The sequence below is a fragment of the Ictidomys tridecemlineatus genome, chromosome 7 (assembly GCF_052094955.1).
Source record: "Ictidomys tridecemlineatus isolate mIctTri1 chromosome 7, mIctTri1.hap1, whole genome shotgun sequence".
NCBI lineage: Eukaryota > Metazoa > Chordata > Mammalia > Rodentia > Sciuridae > Ictidomys > Ictidomys tridecemlineatus.
In genome coordinates, this window is record NC_135483.1 from 7,948,207 (window position 1) to 7,972,433 (window position 24,227).

Below are 24,227 nucleotides of genomic sequence, written 5' to 3' on the forward strand. Positions count from 1 at the left end.
TATCTTCCTGTCTGGAATTGCCATGCCTGACATGCTTTCATCATTGAGGTATTCTTGCAAGACAAGTATTTCTTATTCCAGTGACCTTGATAAAGCAAGATATATCTGTGGAAGGAGCAGAATCTTCAATCTCCAAAACGTTGAGTGACTTGGCGGCATGCTTGGAGTCTGTGCCCAGAGTTCTGGGGGCTTATGGGGAGAAGGGAGGGAGCAGGGAGCAAGGTGGGCTGCTAAAGTGCTTCCCAACGTTTCCAATTTTGTCGGGAGCCAGCCTCCATATATATCCCTTTTAGCACTTCTCAGTAACAACCCAAGTCTTCCAGATGGCTGTGGAATTGCTTGTAAGGCAGCCCGCATATTATTCTTGAAAAAAGAAAGTTCTCATTAAAAGAGAATGAAAGCATGAATTTTCAACATGTCCATTTGAAACTCTAAGAATTTGTAAGTGCAATTAGACTCATGTGACATGAGGCACTCCTAAAGTCCTTTAAAGTCCTGGGAGTCTGTCTCATCAGCAAGTTAAACACCAATGGTGTTCCCCCTCTGTGTGGTCACTGCCGTGGGTCCCGGGGAAGCCATGATAGGTGAGACAGGGTCCCATGTCCCATGACCTTGCAATAGCATATGCATAGGCTGACTTCCTAGAAGAATGCTTCTCCTATGACTTGAAAGAGTGTCCGATTTCTTTTGGAGAGGCTTTTAGAATTTGGAACCCAAAGGGTCTAAGAGATCTCTTTGTCTCACGAATATGCTCACTGAATCCCCTGTTGTTGGCTATGATACAACTCCAGAGGCCCGTGTGGGCTCAGGCAGGTGGTGCATTGAGTGGCTGCTGACAGCAGCAAGGTACACAGCACTTCCCGAGGCCAGTGCGATGACCCGATAGGGTTCAAACTCAGTGCTCCCTTCCCCGCCCCCACACTCCGTGTTCTGCTGAATCTGCCTCCATCGGTGCGTGTGCAGCTTCCTGTGCTCTTCCTTCATCCCCTGGTCCCTCTGTTCTCATTCCTTAGGTCACCACCTTGTCTCACCTTGAAACAGCCCCTCGGCCAATCTTTCCTCCTTGTCTTCCTCTAATCTATTCTCTGCTCTGTTGGCAAACTGGTAAAAATGCCCCTCTGTCCTTGAGCTTTCCTGAACTCTTCAGAGGCTCTGTCCTACCTGTTTGATCAGCCACGGGCCTCACACACATTTGGTATCTCACAGCTGGCGTGGGCCATGCATCTGGGCAGGCTCACTGGAGGCCTTCCGCTTCAGGGTCTCTCAAAGGGCTGCCATCCAGCTGGCGGGGACTGGGGGCTCCACTGAAGACTTGACTGGAGAAGGAACCTCTCCTGAGTTCACTAAGGCGTTGGCAGCACTCAGTCCTCGGAGAGCTCTTTGGCTGAGGAACTTTGTTCCTGGCTGTTAACTGGAAGCTGCCTTCAATTCTTTGTCATATGGGATTTTCCAACATGGCCTCTTGCTTCATCAGAATCAGCAAAGAAGAGAGTCTACTAGCAAAAGGGAAATCACAGTTTTAAATCATGAAAGTGACAGCCCATGGCTCTTTCTGCATTCTGTTGGTTAGAAAAAGCCTTATGTCAGCCCCCACTCAACAGAAGCAATTAAATAGGGGAGCACCTATTTAATGAAGTGGTAAGGATGATGGAGTCCACCCGATTGTCTGTTCAACATATGGTCCTTGTTGGGTGTCCAGTGAAGCCCACACCCCAGCTGGGGCAGGAGAGCTCAGTGGTTAAGAGTAGCAAAGACAGTGGCATCAAACAGAACAAAGTTAGAGTCCTGGCTTCATGGCTTTCGGGTGACTTTAGGAAGGTCTTAAACGCTTTAGACCTTTGTATATTCATCTTTAAAAGGGGATAGAAATAGAACCTACTTTATAGGGTTGTGGTAATGATATGCAAGGGTGCTATGGTCTAAATGTGTCCCCGAATTCATATATTGAAACATAATGGACAATGTGGTTGTACTAAGGGGTATGAAAATTTGTGGAATGGCTAAACAAGAATAAGTCCAATGATGTTAGGAATTATTTTTTATCTGTGTGCCACATTAGACTCTCAATGGTCTGTGCTATTGTGACTCTTCTGACCTTCTATGCATCACGAGTTCTCTCTCATGTGCTCCCATGACCTCTAAACCTGATGTGCTGGGCTCTTTCAGGTGCCAGTACCTTTGCCCATTTTTCCAGTCCATCAGACTCTCCTCTCTGCATCTTTCTTTTCTAGGAATCAGCTGTGATATCATGTCTTACACCTTTCATACCCTCAGGATATACTTGGGTTTCCCTGACCCACCAACATACCAACGGGGGCCCCATGGCATCCTCTATTTTGATTGCTGTGTGCATGCCTTCCCTACTGGACATGCCTTCTCTACTGGACATGCCTTCCCTACTGGACATGCCTTCTTTACTGGACATGCCCTTTCTACTGGACATGCCTTCCCTACTGGACATGCCCTCTCTACTGGACATGCCTTCCCTACTGGACATGCCTTCTCTACTGAACATGCCTTCCCTACTGGACATGCCTTCTCTACTGGACATGCCCTTTCTACTGGACATGCCTTCCCCACTGGACATGCTCTCTCTACTGGACATGCCTTCCCTACTGGACATGCCTTCTCTACTGGACATGCCTTCCCTACTGGACATGCCTTCCCTACTGGACATGCCTTCCCTACTGGGCATGCCCTTTCTACTGGACATGCCCTTTCTACTGGACATGCCTTCCCTACTGGACATGCTCTTTCTACTGGACATGCCTTCTCTACTGTATCTTTCCATTTTGGATTCTAAACATCTATTAGAGTGTCTGACACCCAGTAATTGCCTAAGTGTGTAGTTCAGGAAAGAATAACATTATGGTCAAAACTGTTTCCTGTACATGGCTGGTGAGGCTGGTGGGGAGATTAACAAAGTTGAAATGCAGAGAAATTCGGTGATTTCCCCAAGACTACCATTAATAAGTGGCAGAGCTGAATTTGAACCCAGGCCTGCTGATCCATATAGAATTCTCTTTTGGGAGAAGTACCAGGGCCTAAGGGAATAATATAAAAGAATTCTCTAAATCCCTTGTGAGAATAAGAAATTTTGTAAAACAAAAGATCTCAGAAAACTCAAGGCCTGATGTTAATTGGTCAAGTAATTTTGTGGCCATATGGAATAATATGTGGGAGGTCCTGTGCCTTGGGAACCTTCCCATCTGAGCTGTTCTGGGAAGTTCTGATGGAGTCTATCTCATGGCATAGATATGGTGGAAAGGCATTCCCCATAAAAAGATCATCAGTCTTTCCTCTGAATAGCCAGATTATTTCACGGCGCCTCTGTTGAATGGAAATCAGTAAGAGCATGGGGTACTGAGAGAGAAAGAAAATCAGCTAAGCAGCCTGTTGTAAGAAGAAAAGCAGGAATTCATGAGAGATTTCTGAAACATAATTAATAAAACTCTTTAATCAATTTAAGAAAGGAGTAATCTGATGAATGTTTAAATTGATAAAAGTAATTTCATATTTTTAGAGCATGGTGAGTTTTTTTTTTCTTTTAAATATTGTTAATGTTAAAATGCCAGTTTATTGGATTTTTCCCTGTTCTGTTTTTCTTATTTCAATAAGTAGCACTGTGACTTCCTTAATGGAATTTCATAAAAATGCAAAAACCAATGAAAACTTCTCACGGTTCCTTGTAAATAGAACTCTAGTTGTTATTGTTGCCTTTTAGTCTTCACATTGCATGTGGCCAACATTTTTACCTCCTTATTATTCCAGGATTGTTACAATTTTTGCCAAGTCTTTTAGAATGTGGGCCTTTCAGGATGTGTTTGACAATCGACCTAGACATGTGCATCCACAGGTTCAAGGATTCGCTGTACTGTTTGGCAGGACTTTGAACCTTTCTCCGTCATGCCTGGCTCTTCTCTGAAGCAAGAAGGTGGCTCTAGAAGCCAATGCCATCAGCACAGAGCAACAGTGAATGTCGCCAGCAGGGTTGCTACCTTTGGTGGATTGTAGTAGGAGCTGCGCGCCTTACTTGCTTTCTTGGTATTTGTGCAGAGGTGGAAACTAAAGTTCGTCCACCAGTAACTTTCCCAAGGTTATTAGCATACTTAATGGCGAGATCAGAAGGTAGGGGAGGCGTCTCACCCAGAGCCCCAGGTCTTCTCTAATAACCTGCATTGTCCCTAGTCAACATGACTGGGATTCCTACATCAAGTTCCTCCGTCCACTGAGGTCATTCAGTATGGAAATATTGACCAGTGGCTCTGTGCTTGGCTGGCCTCAAGGCAGCATCAAGTCGACGTCCGTCTGGAGCTGTCCCCTCTTGTCACTTTCTTAGGGAAATTGGTTGGTTGAATCCTGTTTTAACATGTCACTACCTCCTGTGCTCACCGTATGCAGAGGGCTTTGGAGAGGGAGGAGAGTGGAGGGTCCCTGAAGGGATAGGGATTCTGACACAACGTCAGCGTTTAGACATTCTCAATTTAAAAGAAAATGACAACAAGCAATAGCAACCACCCAGCTTGGGGACCTACTTGTGCACAAGCCCCAGATGCTCAGTTCATGGGTATTACCTTGGCCTCCACACCACCTGTCCTCTGAAATCTCAGCTTCCTTGTCTTTCCAGTGAAGCTAATACCCGGGCCTGCTTTAGAGTATTAATGTGAGGATTAAATTGTGTAGAAAAGTAAGTGGTCAAAATATCAAGCCCACTTTCCCTCCACTTCAGAGGTCAGCGTATGAATGGGATAAGTCCTTCCTGCCCCGCTGTAAGTGGACTTTTATCGTAACGTAGCTACACGTGTACCTATTCATTACTGCTCTTCTATAGCTGCTTTCTTCCTACAATTGCTGAGTTAATAAACTATGGCAGAGATACTCTAGCCTGGAAAGCCAAAAATATTTACTATCTGGCTCTTTACAAAAGAGTTCTTCAATCTCTGCTCTATAAATGCAAATTTTGCCAACCAATTTACACAGGGCTGAATTCTGACAGAGGTAAAAACACAAATAGAGCCACATTTTTTGGGGTACTGGGGTTTTAACCCAGGGGTGCTTTATTATTGAGCCACATCTCCAGCTATTTTTCTCTTTTTATTTTTTTTTTAAATTTTTGAGGCAGGGTCTTACTAAGTTGCTGAGGGTCTTGTTAAATTGCCGAGGCTGGCCTTGAACTTGATAATTCTCCTGACTCAGCCTCTGGAGTCACTGGGATTACATGCATGTGCCAATATGACCAGCTAAAATCTTCTGAGAACAGCTATCCTGTGCTATTTTCACTCTGGCCAATTGGCGTAACAGAGTTCTTCCTAAAAACTGAACACTTTGCTCAACGCTGGTGCTTCGGTCCAGTGAAGACCCTGTGACTGTGTTCTGATGGCAAAGGAAGAGGGCTTCTGAGTCAGGCAGATCTAGTTTAAAAGCCCAGGTTCTATCCTATTTGCTATATGACTTTGGGCAGATCATTACTGCTCTGTCTTTATTTTGTTATCTGAGAACCTGGAAAAGATGTGTACATTCCAGGGTTTCTGTAGACTTAATTATTTATATAATTAGAACCTGTGGCAGTGCCCAGGGAACAGGGACATCTAACTGGTAGCTATAATTATGATGATGCTCCTCCCTACCCTGGACTAGGTGAAGATTTTAGGGAGTTACATGGAAGGCTTCTAGGGGGTGAGGAACACCTGACCACAGACAAAGGAGAAGAGATGGAGGAGATTCCCAGGAGTGAAGTCAAAGAGACCTTTTCCTTAAATAGAAACACCATGGAAAGGCTGAACTGAATAAGTGAGGGTGCTCACTGAGCTCCGCCTGTGTGCACAGTGCTCAGGAATCAGGAGCAGGACCTGTTCAGGTCAGGTAGCTGCGAGGAAGGTGGGCAGCTGTGCACTCAGACCTGTATTCCTAGAGCTTTGACCAGATGCTTGCCCCTGTGAGCTGGGGGGGTGGACCCTGAGCTCATGGAGACACTGTCACCTGGGGTTCTGGTTCTGCTCATCCATTCAGTCAATATACACTTAGTAGCTTCCATGGCCAGGTCCTTGGCTAGGAGTCAATAAATCAGTAATGGACGAGGAATCCACAATCTTTATATTCATGGAGGGGACAGGGCCCTAGAGGAGACACACGTGGAGGACATCTCAAGCAAGAAGTTGAAGCCTACGGTCGTGGGGCCCTGATATTACTCGGGATCCCAGGAAGGCCTCACACCTTGGGGAAGAAGGTGTGAAGTCAAGAGTCCCTGCAGGAGTTAGCCAGCCGGAGAGTGGCATGAGTGACTCAAGGACACTGCTATGGTTTAGACACGAGATGTCCCCAAGAGCTCATGTGTGAGACAATGCAAGGTTTAGAGGTGAAACGATGGGGACGAGAGCCTAAATCCAATCAGCAGTTAATCCTCTGATAGGGGTTAACTGGATGGTGGGTTGTGGCTGGAGGAGGAGGGTCACGGAGGCCATGAGGTGGGCTTTATATATGTCTGTGCTGAGGGGATAGTCGCTCTCTCTCCCTCTCTACTCCTGTTGCCACGTCCTGAGCTGCTTCCTTTCCTCCTCCACACACTTCGCCCATGGTGTCCTGCCTCACCTTGGGCCCCGAGGAATGGAGTTGGCTGTCTGTGGACTGAGATCTCTGAAACCGTGAGCTCCAATAAACTTTCCCTCCTTAAAATTGTTCTTGTCAGGTCTTTTGGTCCCAGTGGTGACAAAGCTGACTGAAACAGACATGGAACATTGAAGAGAAGCCTTCAAGAAAGGGGCAGAAACCTTCTCCAGGAGGAGTGAAAGCAGGTAAGCACACATTGATGGTCACGATTTGGAAAGAGAGATCTATTTTTAAAGGACATCATTTCTGGGCCTGAAATGTTCCAGTTTGTCCGATTTACATAACAAGGCCTGTTACACAATACATCACAAAACACACATTCATCGAAAAGGTTAATGCTGAAAAGGATTAATTTCTTCTTCCCCAGCAACATGGACCTAATTAAATCTTTCCAGAAGCAGATGGACAATTCTGCCGTCCAAATCGAGATATTTATGTAAATATCACTGAGCTAATTGATACTCAGCTGAATCAAAGGAAGGTAAACAACATGCTTTCATGGTGTCAACAGTTGTGAGTGTGATTTACCGCATTAATGACTTCCTGGAACGGGCCATTATCCAGAGTAAAAGAGATTCTGGACCCTAATTTATTTTCTTGATTATTAGAGTCACGTTGAGAATGAGCGCTGTTGAAGGAGGTGTGTGGAGTAGAAGACAGGAACTTTGCACAGGTCCTCCTGCTGGTCAGGAGGTCCTCCACATGGAGTTGCGGTCCTGCCCGGGTGTCCAATGGCTCAGGGAGGAGAAGGATTAAACTCCGTAGGACCTGGGCCATTAAATAGCGACTCCAGTGAGTGGGGGCAACAGAGCAAGAGGATGGGTCAGGACTGAGATCGTAGAGAACCAAGTCTAGTATTTGCCTTCTCCGCCGTAACCCATGTTGGGCTGAGTCGTGATGTCTTGTGTTGGCGATATCAGGGTGCACTTGGGCTGGGAATCTGGGTGCAGCTCTTCTGGAAGCCACTTCACTCAGGGCATTCGATCACGTTGTTGCAATGAAGTTGGCCTTGACTGGGGTCTCCACTGAAAAGTTCACAGGAGAAGAACTCACTTCTACTTTCACCACAATTGTCTCATATGAATGGAGATAGTAGTCCCTGCTTTGCTCATGCACAGGGCTGGGACTGGGAGCTAACTGGGTAAGTGGACAGGAAGAGAAGTAGAAAGACAGTGAGTTGTTGTCCTTATGGGTATGACCATTACAGGGATATTGGATTTCCTCGTATCCTTTTCTCCTCGGGTCAGGCCTGCAGATACAATGTTCTCCCCCTCCAGCCTCGTTGGCCGACTTCAGATCCTCAAATGTGTCTACCCCTTCCTCAGGCCTTCTGGAATCCTCCTCCTCTGCTCTTTGCCTGAAGGACTCCTGTGCCTGGCTTCATGAGGCTCTGAAACGTCACCTTTCAGGAAGGTCCCCATGCAGTCCAAGAACCTGCCTCCTCTCCACCACCTCCTCTTGGTTTATCTCCTGCAACTTGACATCGTGTTGTTTGACGGGTTTCTTGGCTCTCTGCTTTCTTGGCTGGTGTCTGTCTCCCCCATGCATGTGTGAGTCCGTGAGGCTCGGGCTGTGTCTAATTCACTCACATGTCCCCAGCATTCAGCATGGTGTCTGGCGTGGACAGAGGCTCAATGGGCCTTTGAACAACAAATGAATGGAGAAAAATTGCCTGATTATTACAGAGAATTAATACATATTAATGATTTTTATTTGTGTCCTGGCTATAGCTCCGACCAGAAAGAGTTCTGGAATTCAGTGTCCCATTTCAAGGGCCATTAGGAGGATCCAGAGGAAGGAAAGTTCCCGAGTATGGCTCGGAATATTCCAGTTTCTCCCTGTGGCCACAGCCCCTGTGTGCCCTGTAGTGAGCTCCAGGGAGGCCTCACCATGTGGCCTGCTGCCAGCCGGTATCCCCGTTGTCTGGGGGGACGGTGCTGTCCCTGCTGCTCCCCCACCTGCAGCTGGCACCTGTTGGGTCGCTGCTTTGTGCGTGCTGCTGTCCCAGGCCCTCCATGGCTGGTTTGGGCTCTTTTAGAAAAAGAATCATGGTTTCTCGTGTCTCACTCGATATGTCTAGATTGTTCTACATCCCCTGCTGTTGGGTGGACACACATTGTCCTGTGCTGGACAGGAGACTCTGACCCCACCTCTCAGTGGCTCCGGTGCAGAGGTCTTGAGCAGGGCCCTCCCTCCACTGATCTTCTACAACTGCAGGAAGCTGAGTCTTGGGTTTGAAGCAATGGTTGGAATGTGTCAGATCACAGGGTAACCAAGGTGCCAGCTGTCCCAACCTCACCCGGTCAATAGCGACCCACGCACTGTTTGCAGATCAAGGTCAAGAATCTTCCCTGAGGCTTTTCTTTCTTCTAGGAGGAAAAAATTCTAGGGGGGACCAAATTGTCAGATGTGGCCTGCTGGGTACCAGGAAGGGAGTCCGTCAAGTGGTCATTCCGGTAGAACTGCAGTGGTCAGGAGAGAGAACTGAAGATTTAAATAAAGGTAGAAAATGTGGCAGCTACTGAGGACTTTGTTATGTCATTTTGAAGTCAAAAGATGGGCGTTTGAAGGAAGTAGAGCAAGTCCCCTTTTTACCAAATTACCAGGGAACTTGGCCCTTGTGCAGTCACTTCTGTCTGGGTGGCTCCTCCCTATCTTCTTTCTCCACTTTGAAAGTACTGATCAACCAGTATCTCTTCCATGAAGTGTTTCAATGAAAATTAGCAAACTGCATGTTGTAACATTGCTCTGTCATCAGGGATGTTCCTTTATACACACACACACACACACACACACACACACACACGTAGTGCGTGTGCAAACACACACACACACAGGATCCCTTTGAAAGAACCTCAATAGTAATAACAGTAAAAATTCATGGACAGAAATGATGGCTTCCTGTTTATTGAGCATCTCTGCTGTGCCCGGTGATGTTGTGTTTGCTACTCCATGTAATCCCTCCACCAGTACTCACTATTTTTAATCTCCTCATGGAGTAGAAGAAAGTATCCTGGGGAGGTTAAGTCATTCATGGAGCCGGAGTTTCTTTCTAGCTCTTTACAGATGGTCAATTCTAGGCCTGCCAGAACCGCCCCAGACCCTACCCTAACATTAAAGAAGTCACACAACTGGAGACAGTCATGGATATGGTGGTGGCAGAACAGTCAGCCTCTTCTCACTTCGTAGTCAGACTTCCCCAGGCTGCAAAGGCTGGCTCCCTTTCACGCCACCAGACACCTCCAATGACGTACACAGACGTGCTGGCTCCCACCGGACGAGCAGGCCACCTTGTGAGCTGGGTCAGGCTGCATATCAGGGGTACCAGGAACACCATCTTGCAGAATCTCTTGATTTCCAGATATTTGGCTGCTCTTTGCTTTTTGGTCTTCATCTGTTCAAAGTACCTCTAAACATGGACCATTCTAAGGCGTGAAGAGCATTGCTCTTTGCCAGTAACTCGCTCAGTATTTTCTCAGCAGCACCAGTGATCTATTTCCTTTTTCAGCAATCTCTCCCTTTAGGTCCCAATCCAGCAGAAACGGGCACCATCCCCTGCAGGTTGCAGGACCTGCCCTTCAAACTAACTGGCACCACCTGGTGGCAGCCTCTAGGGGCCTCTGCAGAATTGCTTGCGTGCTTCTTTTCCCCCATTGTCCCCAAGTCTGGGGTTTTATGTTTTGAGAGGGGATGTCCAAGCTGGCATCCTCTGGCAGCTGACTGAATCCTGTTTCCCTCTGTTCCTCCCTGTGGGCGGGCTCTAAGAAGTGGTATACAGCAGTGATTAAGAGCATGCACTTGCATGGAAGATGTCTTGGGTTCAAATATTCCTATCTCAGTTTCCTAAAAGATAGAAGAGAAATAAAAATAATATTGTCTAAGCATTCTTAGAATTTACCAAGCATAGGACAAGCAACCAAAGCACGCAGTATTATTTCTCTGTTTGAGCTCATTACATGTGATGGTTGGCCTGCATTTCATTCTGTGGAGATATTTTTGCTGCACCTCATCCCTTCTCTGCAGTTCAGCCAGATGCCTTCTGCTTCTTTAGAATTGTCCTGGATAGAGGTCAGGTCTGCTGCACCCATTTGTAACTCCGTTTTAGAGTGGATTCAGTGACCTCCCAAAGCAGTCTGGTGGGTTTGTAAAATAGACCAGAGCTGTCCATCACCAGATTGAGATAAAATTGCCGAGTTCCTGTGGATGCACTTTGCTATATCTATTATTATTATTATTTTTTTTTGCTAGGAGCCCTTATCCCTTAATTTTCTGTCATCTTTTTTTGTGTTTCTGACCGTCTCTTAGAATATTTCACCTCTCCTTAATTGGCCCTCTCTGCCTCTGATCCACCTGATGATTCTGCAAAACCACCAGTAAGTTCTTTACTCTTCCATCATCAGTGTTCAGAAGGAACTGTGGAGAATTCAGATGGGCGCTGTTCTTGGCCGGTGACACTATGACCTCACTGCCATTGGGGAAGTTCACCTGAGGCCACCAGCTGGAGTCCAGGGAGGGGTGAGTGCATGCTGAATGCCTGCATTCCAGGTTACAGATGGAGAGACAGAATTTCAGGGAGAGTAAGTAGCCAGTAACCAGGATGAGAGCCAGCCTAGCATAAGGGGTACAGAAGTGGTCACGGGCCAAGAAGTACCTGTGGTTCCTGTCTCCAGGTACTGACCACGTGACCTGGAGCTAGTGACTCTGCCCCTCAAACTTCATTGTTCTTATTTGTTGAATTCATGTTGAATAATGCCCTCCTCTGCATGCTGGTGTGAGGGCTCATGAGAGGATGTGTAGATGAGTTTCATACAGTGCAAGGCAGCTTGCTGGACCAGGACCACGCTGCCTGATTCCTTCCCAGGCTCTGCAGGTGCTGGCCACTCCTGCAACGAGTGCTCACGCAAGGCCACATCCAGCTGTTCCTCTGCACACCTTGTCCAATTCTTGACCCCTGCACACATCATAGTGACTCTCCCACAACCCTCTTCTGGTGTCAGCACCCAGTTGAGTTTGCTCAGTGTTCTGTCTGTCTCATCCATGGATTGCAGGTCCCTGTAGGGCACTGACAAGCTCATTGCAAGCTGTCTTCCTAAGAGTGCACCTGGGTTTCACAGGGGCTGAATGGAGGAATGCATGCTCTCACTTGAGTTCAGGGACATCTGCTTTTTGTCTGATGACTTCTTGGAACTTGGATATCCCTATTTGTAGAACAGAACTTGTATTAGTTTCCTAGGGCTTTTATACCACAAATTGGGTGGTTTACAATGACAAAAATTTATTCTCTTACTCAAGTTGGGATGCTGACTGGTGTTGGTTGGATCCTTCCGGAAGCTCAGCAGAGAACCTGCTCTATGCCTCTCTTCTGCTTCTGAGTCTGCTGACCACCTTTGGTGAGCCTTGGCTTATGGCAGCATCTCCATGTGCAAGTGGCATTCTCTCTATGCATCTTTCTTTGTAAACAAACTTCCCCTCCTCTTTTGAGGACAGTAGTCATATCCTATATGACCTCATTTTAACCATATTTCCAAATAAACTTACCTTCACAGGTGCCAGGAATTAGGGATGGAATATCCCTTCTCATGGGACACAATCAACCCACCACAGAAGAAAAATAAATAATAATTATGAGGATGGCTATTATTTAGAAGTATTGTATGTACCTACTGTGAATTAGTATTTCCAGTTGCAGATGAGAAAACGAAGGAGAGGTGAGGGACTCACTCAAGGTCACACTGACTGAAGGGGGGGGCAGGTACAGATGGGAATGGACGGCAGCTTGCTTCCTCCTAAGCCTGGCCCTGTGGAGCAGTCCCATCTCTCTTGCAGTGTGGAGAAATAAAGCAATGCACCTGAGAATTAAAGTCACATGCTTGACATATGACATTGCTGGCAGATGCTCAGCAATACGAGTTGCCTCCAGTCCGCAGTGTGTCTGAGCCACCCTGAGCCCCCCTGCACTCCTGTTCGGTGCCCCGGCTGGCTGTCTCCTCTGCTCCATCTTCCTTATGCTGTAATGGACATGTGACCCTCCCCTTGATGTCTGATAGGCATCTCAGCACAACACGCCGTAACAGGCCTATTGATTTTCCCCTGCAAATCGGCTCACCACTCCCAACCTCCCTTACCTTAATAAATGGCCCTGCCATCCACAAAGTCGCTCCAGCCACAAACCTGGGAGTTAGCTCGTTTCTCTCTCCCACACCCCATTCTCCACCACTCACCACGAGGCCGTGCCGGCTTCGCTCCCTCCCTCCTCTCCGTGGTCGCCACAGCCCTCTTGCAGCCGCCTCCTTCCTGGCCTTGGCCAAAGCCCTCATTCCTCACTGGTCCCTCTGCCTCCAGTCTCGTTCCTGAGCAGTCCCCTGCCTGACAGAGGCCAACCAGGTGGTCCTTTTTCAGTGTCTGACATTCAGAAAATGTCAGGACTTCTCTTAAATTTCTCTCATGTCTTCCTCTCACATGTAGAATCAGATCTGAAAAGCGTGCCGTGGCTGCTGCTGCTTCTAGAAGCCCCATCTCCACCAGTCCCTCAGAACACCCCCCTTCTCTCTCTCCCTGAGGATATCGGGCTTGGTTCTGTCTTGCAGACTTCAAAAGAGCTATTTTTTTTTTATCCAAAATCTTGTGATTAAACATCACCTCCTCAGATTTCCAGGGAGTGGCCTTGGTTTTAACCAATGCTTCATCCCCAGGACTTAGAATCCTGCTTGGTATTCAGGGGGTTCTTGCTGACCGGATGGGTTACAGTACGTGTGAATTTAGAGACGCTTTACCTTCCTAGCTGACAGTGTCTGGCTCAAGGCAGACTCACGTTAGCTACCTTTTAAATGAGTGAGGAATGCACTCCTTAGACGTGGGGTTGAGCCTGGGTCCCAGCTAAAGGAGCCAAGGCCCTTCTTCTGTGTTCCCCAGTCAGCCTTTGTGGGCTAGTCTGTCTTGCAGAAGACAAATAGCCCCCGTCTCTCACTTTCTGCTTAGGCTTTCTAATCTCTGGCTCCGCGCCTGCCAGGTTTCATTCAGCGGTAAGCAGGGGCAGAGGAATTGGGAACGGGGCTGGCCTTCTCTCTGGGGGGAAGTTGACCTCTGGTCTGGCTAATGCGTCCATTCCTGGCCGCAGTTTGGTAATTCCATCCTCAGCTAAACAGATGGACAATGGGACTGATGAAATGAAGATGTTCATGTAAATATCACAGCACAAATTGATGCTCAGCTGAACTAAAAGAAGGGAAACAAGACAGTACACAATCCTAACAGCTGGGAAGATAATTTACTGCATTAACGACTTCTCTTGGCAAGCTGCTATCAGAGGACAGAGCCAGGATCGAATTCATTTTCTTGATCAGTGAAGCCGAATGCAGAGGTGACACCTGGTACATGAAGCCTGATGAATCACACAACTCATAAATCACCTGGCCTGATAGGAAAACCCCAGGGTGCTCACGCTGGCTGCTGTGTCCTGGAGGCCAGCCTTCCAGCAGGACTGCAGGGGCTCTGCTCTCGTTCTGCTCAGCTTCTGAGAGCCTACTACGTGTGTCGGTTTCTAGGTGTTGGGACCCTCACTTCCACGCAAGGCGGTCACTCTTCTGTGACTCTAGTCTGTTTAGAGAGAGTCACATTCTGCACAGTAGAGGACTGGAGAGGCACTGCTGGAAATGTCCACCGAGGAATCTGGGGGGCAAGGCAGACAGCTCCTGCACTGGGCTAGGAACCATCCAGGCCACAGGGAAGGAGAGCTCAACAAAGAGGAGATGAGCAAGTCCACCTGGGTCAGGGAGCAGCAAAAACATGGAATAAAGTTTGAAGAACTCCAAGTAGCCCATGGCAAGGAGACTTGGCCATGGAAGGAAAGGTCAGATATGAGGCTGGAGAAGTTTCCAGAACCTGACTGTGAAAGATCTTAGACAAGGGACATCAGATCGTTCTGCAGAACTTGGAGAACTACCGTGCAATCAGGTGGATGTTAAGAAAAATATCTTTGGATGCATGTGGAAGAGAGAGGAGGACTGGAAGTAGAGAGTAAAAAGGAGGAGGCTAATTAGGTGCTGGGGACTGGAACTCAGGTAATCGTGTTTGAACCCAAGTGGGGAAGGCCACCGCAGGAAATGCCAAGGAGGAACAGGAAGTGGGTGCTCACAGCAGATGGGGGTGTGAGTCGTGCAGCCCGGGTGCACAAGACAGTTGAATCAAATGGCCTTCATCAAGGTGTAATTGAAACCCATTGGCCTTCGACTGAAGGTCAGCAGAAGAAGCCTGTTTCCTGAGTCACACGGCACATTCCCCTCTCCCGCCAGTCTCCAGTAGGGACCTAAGATCATGCTCTCTGTCTGTGATTGGCTCCTGTCCTGTGGCAGCATAAGATGCCCGATCTGCCTTTCCTTCCTGCCTACAGAGAAGTGGGCAGGCCCCTTCCTATCAACCTCCTTCAGCTCTTAGACGCTGTGCTTGCCGTTTCCAACATTGACGGAAGTACGAGATGATGGGTCCTCCTGGACTGCTCACTGATTTTCAATCTACTCTGAACCCTAAAGTTCTTATTTACAGGCCTTAGGATGTCCTCCTCTTCCAACGACTCTGTTTCCTTTCCTGTTAATCTTCTACAGAGGCCTAAGGCCTTTTCTAGGGTAAAATACCATACGCTGGATGGTTCAAACAATATGTGTTATCTCCGCTCTGGAGCTAGGAAGTCTGGCATCGAGGCGGATGTGGGCCCTGCTCTCTCTGAAGGCTCCTCTTTTCTCTCCACACCGTCTAGTGGCTGGTGACAACCCTTGGTATTTATTCTTTAGCCCATAAGACTCATCATTCCAACCTCTGCCACACCGTCACGTGACCCTCTCCATTTGTGTGTACCCATGTCCAGATTTTCCTCTTCTCCCATGGACACCACTAGTTGGATTAGAGGCTACCATAATCAATTATGACTGTATCTTAACTCGATTACATGTTCAGAGACCATGTTATGAAATAAAGTTGTGTTCTTGCATACGGGGAACGAGGACTTGAACTTATCTGTTTGGAGGACATAGTTTAACCCACATTTTGATTCCAACCTTCACTGTCCATTGACTGAACAAATCCAGTGGCTTACCAGCTACCCTCCTGTCCCCAGTACCCTGTTGTCTTCCAATTTACCCTCTACTCTGCTATCAGAAGGAACGTTCCCAAATATAAATCTTGTCCTGTCAAACTCGTATTTAAAACCCTTCAGTGGTTTATTAAGTTAAATATCCAAAAAGAAAGCATTTGATTACCTGGCCCCTATTAACCTTTCCATATTTATTTCTCAAGTTCCGTGATCCAGAAAAGGCAAATTACTTACAACCTCATTGATACCAACCTCTTTGTCTCTGAATCTTTGCTCTCCTGCTTTTTATGTCAGAAGTGCTCACTGTACCTTGTCTTCCTAGCAATATCTAATCATCTTGTACATCTTAGATCACACACCCTGTCCAGTCTGCACAGGGCAGTGCTCCCTGACGCTGTGGGCAGGACAGGCCCCTCTGTTCTCCGAGTTCCCACTGCTCTGGTGGAAACCCACCCACCGTGGCTCTTGTTTCCCGAGGTTACACTGATTGCTGTACATAATCCTCTTTTCCATCTGACTCTCTAGTTTTTGTGTTCCTCTATGTCTAGCCCATTGGAGTTCTTCAATAAATACTGGTCAAATTAATTCATGAATAAATAATGCATGTAAGAATATTCTAAGAGGTTCACTGTTTCCTTTTTCTCCCAACCCACACATTGGAAAAGGTTGGCTAGAAAATCATACTTGTCAACCTCAGAATATCCTCCTAACATGTCCCGGGGCTCTGGATCCAGACTAGAGCAATGACAGAAGGCTCATCGCCCACTGGGCTTTGTGAGGTTCTGGGCTAAGAGGCCTTGTGGTACTGGCTGTTAACTTCCCAGAAAACTTTCCGATCCAAGCAAAGTTAAGTTTTTAAAGCTTATTTTAATAAAAATAAGTCTCATTCTACCTTCAAGATAAGAAATAAAACAAGATTATTAGGAATATTTTAGGGTGGGTGGTTTTCACTGAGTTTCAATCTTTGTTTCTTGGCTGGTGGAGAACTGGCTGAAAGGTGGGGAGTTGGTTGGTGCTGGGTGGAGTTTCTTCAGAGTTTTGGCTACTCTGCACAGGCAGGTAAGAGCACCCATGTTGTATTGATGCTGTTAGTCTTGATATGTAAGCCAATGAATGATGGCATAGTCTTATTTTCCAGAAGGAGCTATTTTTTTTGGAAGAGTAGATGTTATTTTTGTTTGATCTCGGTATTGATTACCACACTTGCAGGAATATGTAATTTTTCCCCAGAATTGTTTAGTACAGTGGCAGAAAGACGTGTCGACTCAGTCCTACAGTGAGGGTAGCACTTTTTAATACGTTGGAATGAAGCCCACGGTGCCTGTTATTCATTCATTTTAATCTTTCTTTATTTCATCCACTTATTATTTATTTCATTTATAAAATAAATGTTTGTAGGAAAGACACATTGAAAATATTTGTATCCCAATGTTCCAGGCAAGGATCTAGGCACTGAGGAGCAGAGAATCAGAGCTGAGGTCCTGCTTTAATAGTAGTGAAAGGTGAGGTGTAAATGAATGATTGCTATGGTGCAAAATGTATTAATCAGCATTTCCCAAAGTGATGCTCATGGACCAGCTGCACCCATAGCACCTAAGTTGCCTTTTGAGCATTCAGAGCCCCCTATACCAGTCCAGCTGGACTAAATCAGAGTTTCTGGGGACTGGGCTGGGAGCACACATTTTTAAGAGTCTTTTTCATACTGTGAGACATACTCTCCTCACTAAGATCGTTATACACTGCAAGATACCCCAATGAGGTGCTGAGTATTACAGCAGGAGTTAACAAGTGTTGCCAAATAGGAGAGGAGCAAGGAAGAAAGGGCACCTCAGACCCCTGAATGCATCTCGGTCTGCCTTGTCCCTGAACCATCAGAATATCATTGGTTCATTTTCTTTCTCTTGTTTACATGGAGATGGATTTAGTTTCATAATTGTCTCCATAAGGTGTACAATCCTCATGGACATTGGCTGTGGGACAGGGATCCTGACTGTTTTGGATGCCTAATCGCATGTGCATGGGACATGCTGTATTTCTCACCAAGGTTAAAATGGACTGAAACAGACTGTGAGATCTTTTTAAATCTAGCTTTAAGAAAATCTGTTCTTTTCCCCACTGAATAATTTAAAAATTTAAAACATGTATGTTTGTAAGCCTTATTGAGCACCCCATCTCTTCTCCTCCAAATCACATAATTCTAGAGCCCTTTCCAAGTTATTAAGCACTGGCCCGTTTTCTAAATAACAAGTTTGAGATGTGGCTGAGCTACCCATGGCAGAACATCAGGCGTTCCGGATGACAGATGCTGTAGTTCTGAGACCCTGTCTCACTCTCTTGCTAACCTGCTGGGTAGTCTTGGTCTTCTAAATTTCTTTACATATCAAATTGATTTTTCTCTTTAACAGGTCATGACTTTCAGGATTCTGGTCATTCTTACATAAACAATGTATGGGATGTGTCTGGCTTTATACTTGACACAAAAAAGGTGCTCAATAAATATTGGTCCCATGCATGACAGGTGTGCTTCTTTATGCATTCAATCTACCTGAGATGAATCGGGGATCCCAGCCATAGAAAACTTCCGGTGATTATGATTATTTTCTGTTTTGATGGGTACAGCACTTTTAGTGGTGATTAGAATTTTAAGTGGCCTGACTTAACGTTACTCAGTACAGGTAACCTAGGGGTCTTATTAAGATATGGAGTCCTAACCTGGGGCCCAGGTTTCTGCATTTCTGAAGAGGCCCAGTTGACGCCAGTTCTGCTAATCATGGTCCATACTTTGAAGCTGAGTGTTCTAACAAAGTGCCCGAATTATGGCAGACTGGCCGGATGCTCAACCACCCCATTCTCTCCTATTGGACAACAGGGGGCACCTGCCACGTGGGCCATTTGGTTGGTGTCTGGTCAATGAATAGAGGGGTAAGGGGTGGGTGCCTGACTGTGGTGTTCTGTGATACTCCCCACTCTTCCTCCTTGCTTATCATCAGGCTGCATCTAAATCACCCACTGAAGGATTTTCAGGGGATCCTAGAAGATGGCAAAGCCACAAGAGAGCAGGAACTGTCACCCCCAAGCCACTGCTTAGAACACCACTTGCTCTTTGGAATGCTTGGTTAGCCGATGACCAAAATAAGAAACAAACTGTGCTGATATTAATCTGCTGAGAGTGTGGCTGTTCGTTACCACAGCTCTCATAAATTCCCTGACTGCTACAGCTGATGTGCTGAGCTGTCCCCCGAGGCCGTGGGCTGGGGTTCCTGGGAGGCAGAACATCCGGGCCTAACACTCGGTTTCAAGTGGTCTCAGCTATTAATCCCATTATGTTGGAAACTGATTAATATTTTTCTGTGTCCATAACTTGATAAAGTCGAGAAACACTAAGAGAAATGAGAGTGACCCCGAGTACTGGGACGTCCAGTGGCACTGTGAGTGCTTGTGTTGGGGCCCCTCCACCCGTTTTCCTTTCGCTTCTTTGCCTCCATTTCTCCAGTGTGACTGTGTTGTAAGTGAAACGTTAGATCCAGTGGGCGTCGTGGTGTTAGGGGAGAGCAGGTTGAGGTTGATTGTTTGACGGGAACAGAAGACATTCAGCCGTAGACAGAACATACTGGGTGGCGAAGGCCAAAGAACAGCCAAAAGACTTATCAGCTAGATTTACAAATGAGAAATGGAACTCATTTTGAGAAATCAATCGAGTGTCATGGAATATTTATGGGTCCCTGCGCCTGGCAAGCACTCCATTCAGCTAACGTGCCCTCGTTTACAACCTGGCTCGCTGGGCTGCACGTGCTCTCTGTCTCCATCACCTTCTTGCGATTACAAGCGAGGTTGCTGGCTCCTTTCTCATGGAATTTTTCAATTCTCCTTGAATGTTCTGGGATAATGGATTTTTTTTTTTCTTGATGATCAGACACCCTGGCATTTAGCTGAGTTTCTGTGCTGTCCTTGTGGGTGGAATCATTCAGGGACTGAGCTTCAAAGGCAAAACCATATTTCACAGAAATTGTAGAATCATAGACTTACAGCACAGGAAGCTTAGTGCCTCTGTGCTTGACCTCTTCATTTTACAGATGAGGTTCCAGAACAGAAAGTCACCTGCCCAAATTAGCCTCACAATTAGGATGGGACCAATCTCTGGGTAATTACAGAATCTTATCATCATTATAGCTTGACCTCTTTTTATGGGGAACAATGGCCACCCATGATGGGCTGACAGGCAGGGAATGTATCTCTAATAACTTCCTCTGTGTCTCACCAGAAAGGTGCTCGGTATCTGCTGCCAGTGTTAAAATCCTTGTCTTTATTTGGTTATACAGCAGCTTCTTTCAAGTAGGTGTCATGAAATATTTAGAAGGTTATTTTAAAATGCTACATAACATTGAGTAGAGGAAGGGGTACAGCTCTTCATTCCATTTTCGAGACCTAGGTTTTGAAAACATCAGCTCTTCTTCAACAGCTTCCTAAACATCAGGAAAACACCAGTGATGCCAGGTGAATGAACTTGGCCTGGTGTTCTGCAGCCAGTTGCCAGGCCCATCTGCATCTCATGTTTGAAATCAGGGACTGTATCTTGGTGATTGTGGACCTCCATCGCTGACCACAGGAGCTGGTACACAGTAGGTCCTCAACAAGTGTTTGCAGAGTGAATAAACAGAAAACGTCTCTGACTTCTCTGATCTGGAGTTAAGAAATTGGACTATTATCTAAATCCAGTATCCCTCCTGGGACCAGGTGAGTCATTCCAGAAAGCCTTCTGTTCTTGAAATGGCACATCTTTGCTTGGAGGTGATCCAAATCCAAGTGTCAGGAGCTTTCTCTGGCTTCCCACTCTGCCCATGCTGCTTGGTCAGGGGACCAGGGTCTCAAATCACCCCTGTGCACTGGGGATCCATGGAGGAAAATGACCCTCTCCAGGTCATTCTGAATTTCCCCGTCTGGCTATTCATTACTTCTTCAGATTTTAATAATGATCTCAGCTTGAGATGGGAAAGAATAATGAACCATTAATTCATTCGAGACACTAATTAAAAAGGCACAGTTTTGTTCCCAAGAGTTGTGCTGATGACTTAATGACAGCAAGGCTACATGAAAATAATTGCTCATTTCTGAGGCTTAAAAGTGACTGTAACTTAAAAGCACTCAGTGTCTGCCATGGGCTTGTGGCAGGGTAGGGAAGGAGCAGGGACCAAGAAGACAGGGACTGGGAAGGGGACCAGCTTCTAGTTCAGGTTCTGCTTGGAATTGGCTGGTTGATGTCAGGCAAGCTGCTTCACCTCTCGGGTCTGGTTCCTTCCTAAAGAAATGCAGATGCATGCAGCCTGTGGGACCACTTCACTCATTTGCTGGTAGGATCATATCGACTTCTTAGTGTCGTCACTCGGGGAACATAAACCCAGCCACATGACTGATTGGGGAACCTGCTCTGTCTGGAGTCGACATACATGGTGGCACTGTGTCTGTGCTTAACTCTGAGTGGCTGTCCTTCGGAAGAAGACAAGAACATTTGTGGTTGGATGATAAGCCTGAACCAGAGCAAATGTGTGCGAATGAGAGGGGACTGACAGATATTGAGCACCTTCCTTAAGGCAGGAACCCCCTACACTCCTATTTAATCTTTTCATTGTAACAGGCCTGATTTCCTTGTTTTATAAATGAGGCATCTGGGGCTCTGTGGGTGGCAGCAACTTGCCTGGGACATGCAGGGCTGAGGTTAGGATCCAGGGCAGAGTAACCCTGCAGGGAGCGCCCCTTCACTACAGCCGACTGCCTCGAGTTCATAGGGTTGATAATGGATAAAAAGGTCTTTCTAATTGTTCCAAGCATCTCAAGTCAAAAATGGAATGCTTCACCTGCCAGAATGCTGAATGCGCTGCACGGAGTTCAGTCTGGTATGTGGCCCCTTCCTTAGGCCTTTGGAGGAGCGTGGGGAAGTAGAGTAGACAAGATTATTCTCTGTCCATATTGGAAGTGCACTATCTGCACCTTCCGTGGAGATTCAGGGAAGAATTTCTTTTCACACATCCATTCACTGATAAATGCACTAATTTATTTAACATTTGTTGCATGGAAAGTTCAGGAAGACTCTGATTTCCAGATAAGGAAGACGGAGATGAGTGATATAGTCATCACTCTCAAGGAGACAGCAAGCTACAGGCTTTGAAAGGACACAGAGGACATTCTGTTTAACTGCTTTTCTCTCTCCTCCTGTTGTGGCTGAGCCTTATCAGCAGCTAAGAATTCATTTACAAATTGCACCCCAGTGACTCCCACAGTTCTATTTTTATCCTTGAACTCTATGTTGGTACAATAGAAAAAGGCTGCAGGAACAGAAAAGAACTTATTAGCACCAAATTATAATTACAGAAATAGCAAATGTTTGTTTTGATAGGAGAAAACCCCTTACGTTTTCAAAATGAAACAGAAAAGGAAGAGCACAATCAGCCTGGGACCAGGAAAGGGATGCTAGGAACTGGAAGGCGATGCTCCAGCAAAGGATGAAGACCGCGTAATGCACAGTAAGAGAATTAGGATTTAAACTGCTGGGACGGGGAGGACAGGACTTTCTGCATCTTAGAGTGGTGCCTGTCATCTGTGCATGGTGAGACGTTTGATACGTACGCACATGTATATATGCACACATACACACGGGGACACATGCGTGTCTTGTCTCCACAGTGAGTATCGTCATGACTTATGACAGTGATGAACTCGTGTGGACGCATTTATCATTCCAGGTGTCGGGTCAAGAGCTTTGCCTTACCTTTGTCACCATAGAACTCCATTCTCTCTCTTGGCCAGGCCAAATTCCGATTTTATTTATTTATTTTTTAAAAAGACAATATAATGGAAATCTCTATGTCAAAAGGAAACAAGACATCCTTTTATTTGCAATATGGAAAGGCAGTGTCCAGACACCCCTCGTGAGGTTTCCAGCCCTCATCCTCCAGAAAAGGCTCCTCGGGGTCCAGACGAGCCTGTCACAGACCCCCACCCCTCCTTGGTGACTGGGGGTAGAGGACAGAGGTGTTTCTTCAGCCGAATCTCTGCAGGATCCACAAGGCTGCCTTCCAAGGGGCATCGGGTCCAGGGGGTATTTTTGCTGTGAGGGTAGACGCAAGGCTCTCTGGGTGACAGTTCATCCTGCTCTGTTACCTCCATTCTCCTGTTTCCCTGATTCGTATTTAGAAACAGATTTCCCGTCACATTTAAACTATTCATGAGTTAAGAAACACAGGTATAAAGGGAATCTCACAACAACGTGGAAACTAGAGTGGTATTGATCCCACGAGAGCCGGCCACACACGCCTCTCCTTTTCATGTCCTACTTAAAAATCCTTCTCTTTCCTACTTAAAAATAACCTTAGAATCCACCTTAATGGCTTCACCTAAATGCATCCCTTCAATGACTTCTTCTTTAGAACTGTTAAGTTTTATAAAAGATAATGCTTTTCTTTCCACTCAATCTGTTTAGAAAATTCACTTTTTCATTGTCCCTGATTCCAGTTCATTTATTTTACTTCTGCCAATGCTTTATTTGGTGAACAAGCCATTACTTATATCTTCATTTGTTGATGGGCATTTGGATAGTTTCCAGGTGTGTGTTGGTGGGTAATTGGATGGTTTCCAGTCCTTATTAGTAAATATTTGCATTGTTATTGGTGGATATTTGGATTGTTTCAGGGTTTGCTATTAGAAACAATGCTTCCATGAAAATATTGTGTTTATTTCCTGGTGTGTATGTGTAGGAATTCCCCTGGGGTCTCCTAGTAGCTACTCTGGGTATTCAGGAAAGGAATTTCCTGTCTGATAATGTATTTATGCTCGAGTTTACAAAATGTTCCAGAGACCTGCTGGGGGCTCACAAATCTCCTTAGTTTGGTAATACAAGACGACATTTTCCCCAGCCTATTGGTGGACAGGATGGGGTCATGTGATTAAGATTTTGCTAATGTAACGTGGGTGGGAGTAATCGAACCCATCATATACCCAGCCATAGAGCATTCAGACAGTCTTTCAACACTAGAAGCTCAATCCTCTGAGATGGTAGAGGCGTTGGTGACTGAACCTGGATCCTGGAGTCAGCACTGGAGAGGAGCCATTCAATTAGCGCACTCACGTGGAAGGCTGGTGACGTCTACCGGAGCCCTTTATGTGGTATTTATGTGGTAAGTGACGGAGATGGAGGAGCTGCTTGCTACAGTCATTGGCAGAGTCCATCGAAAGCACATAATAATGCCACATTGTTTTCTAAATTATTCTCTCACCTGCTGTTTCCAAGAAGCTTGCCAAATTCGGGCCTCCATAACACTTGTTATTTTAAGGCTTCTTAGTGTGTGCCCATTGAATGAGCATGAAATATTGTCTCGCTCTGACCCCAATCTGCACTTCTCCATCGCCACTGAGGAATGTTTAGTGGCCACTTACATTTCCTCCTGTGGGGAATATCCATTTGTGCCTTGTGTCATTTCTCTTTCTCTTGAGCTTCTTACTGATTGCTATGGATTCTCTCTAAATTATATATATGAATCCTTCA

The 24,227-nt window shown here is 46.2% G+C and overlaps 1 long non-coding RNA gene across 1 annotated transcript in view; it reads left to right on the forward strand.

The window, feature by feature from the left end:
* Positions 1 to 24,227, forward strand: part of LOC144365395 (uncharacterized) — a 107,827-nt gene that overhangs the window by 28,571 nt on the left and 55,029 nt on the right. Inside the window, exon 2 of the long non-coding RNA XR_013423770.1 lies at positions 6,686 to 6,791. This is a non-coding gene — a long non-coding RNA (uncharacterized LOC144365395). The remainder of the gene's footprint in view (positions 1 to 6,685; positions 6,792 to 24,227) is intronic.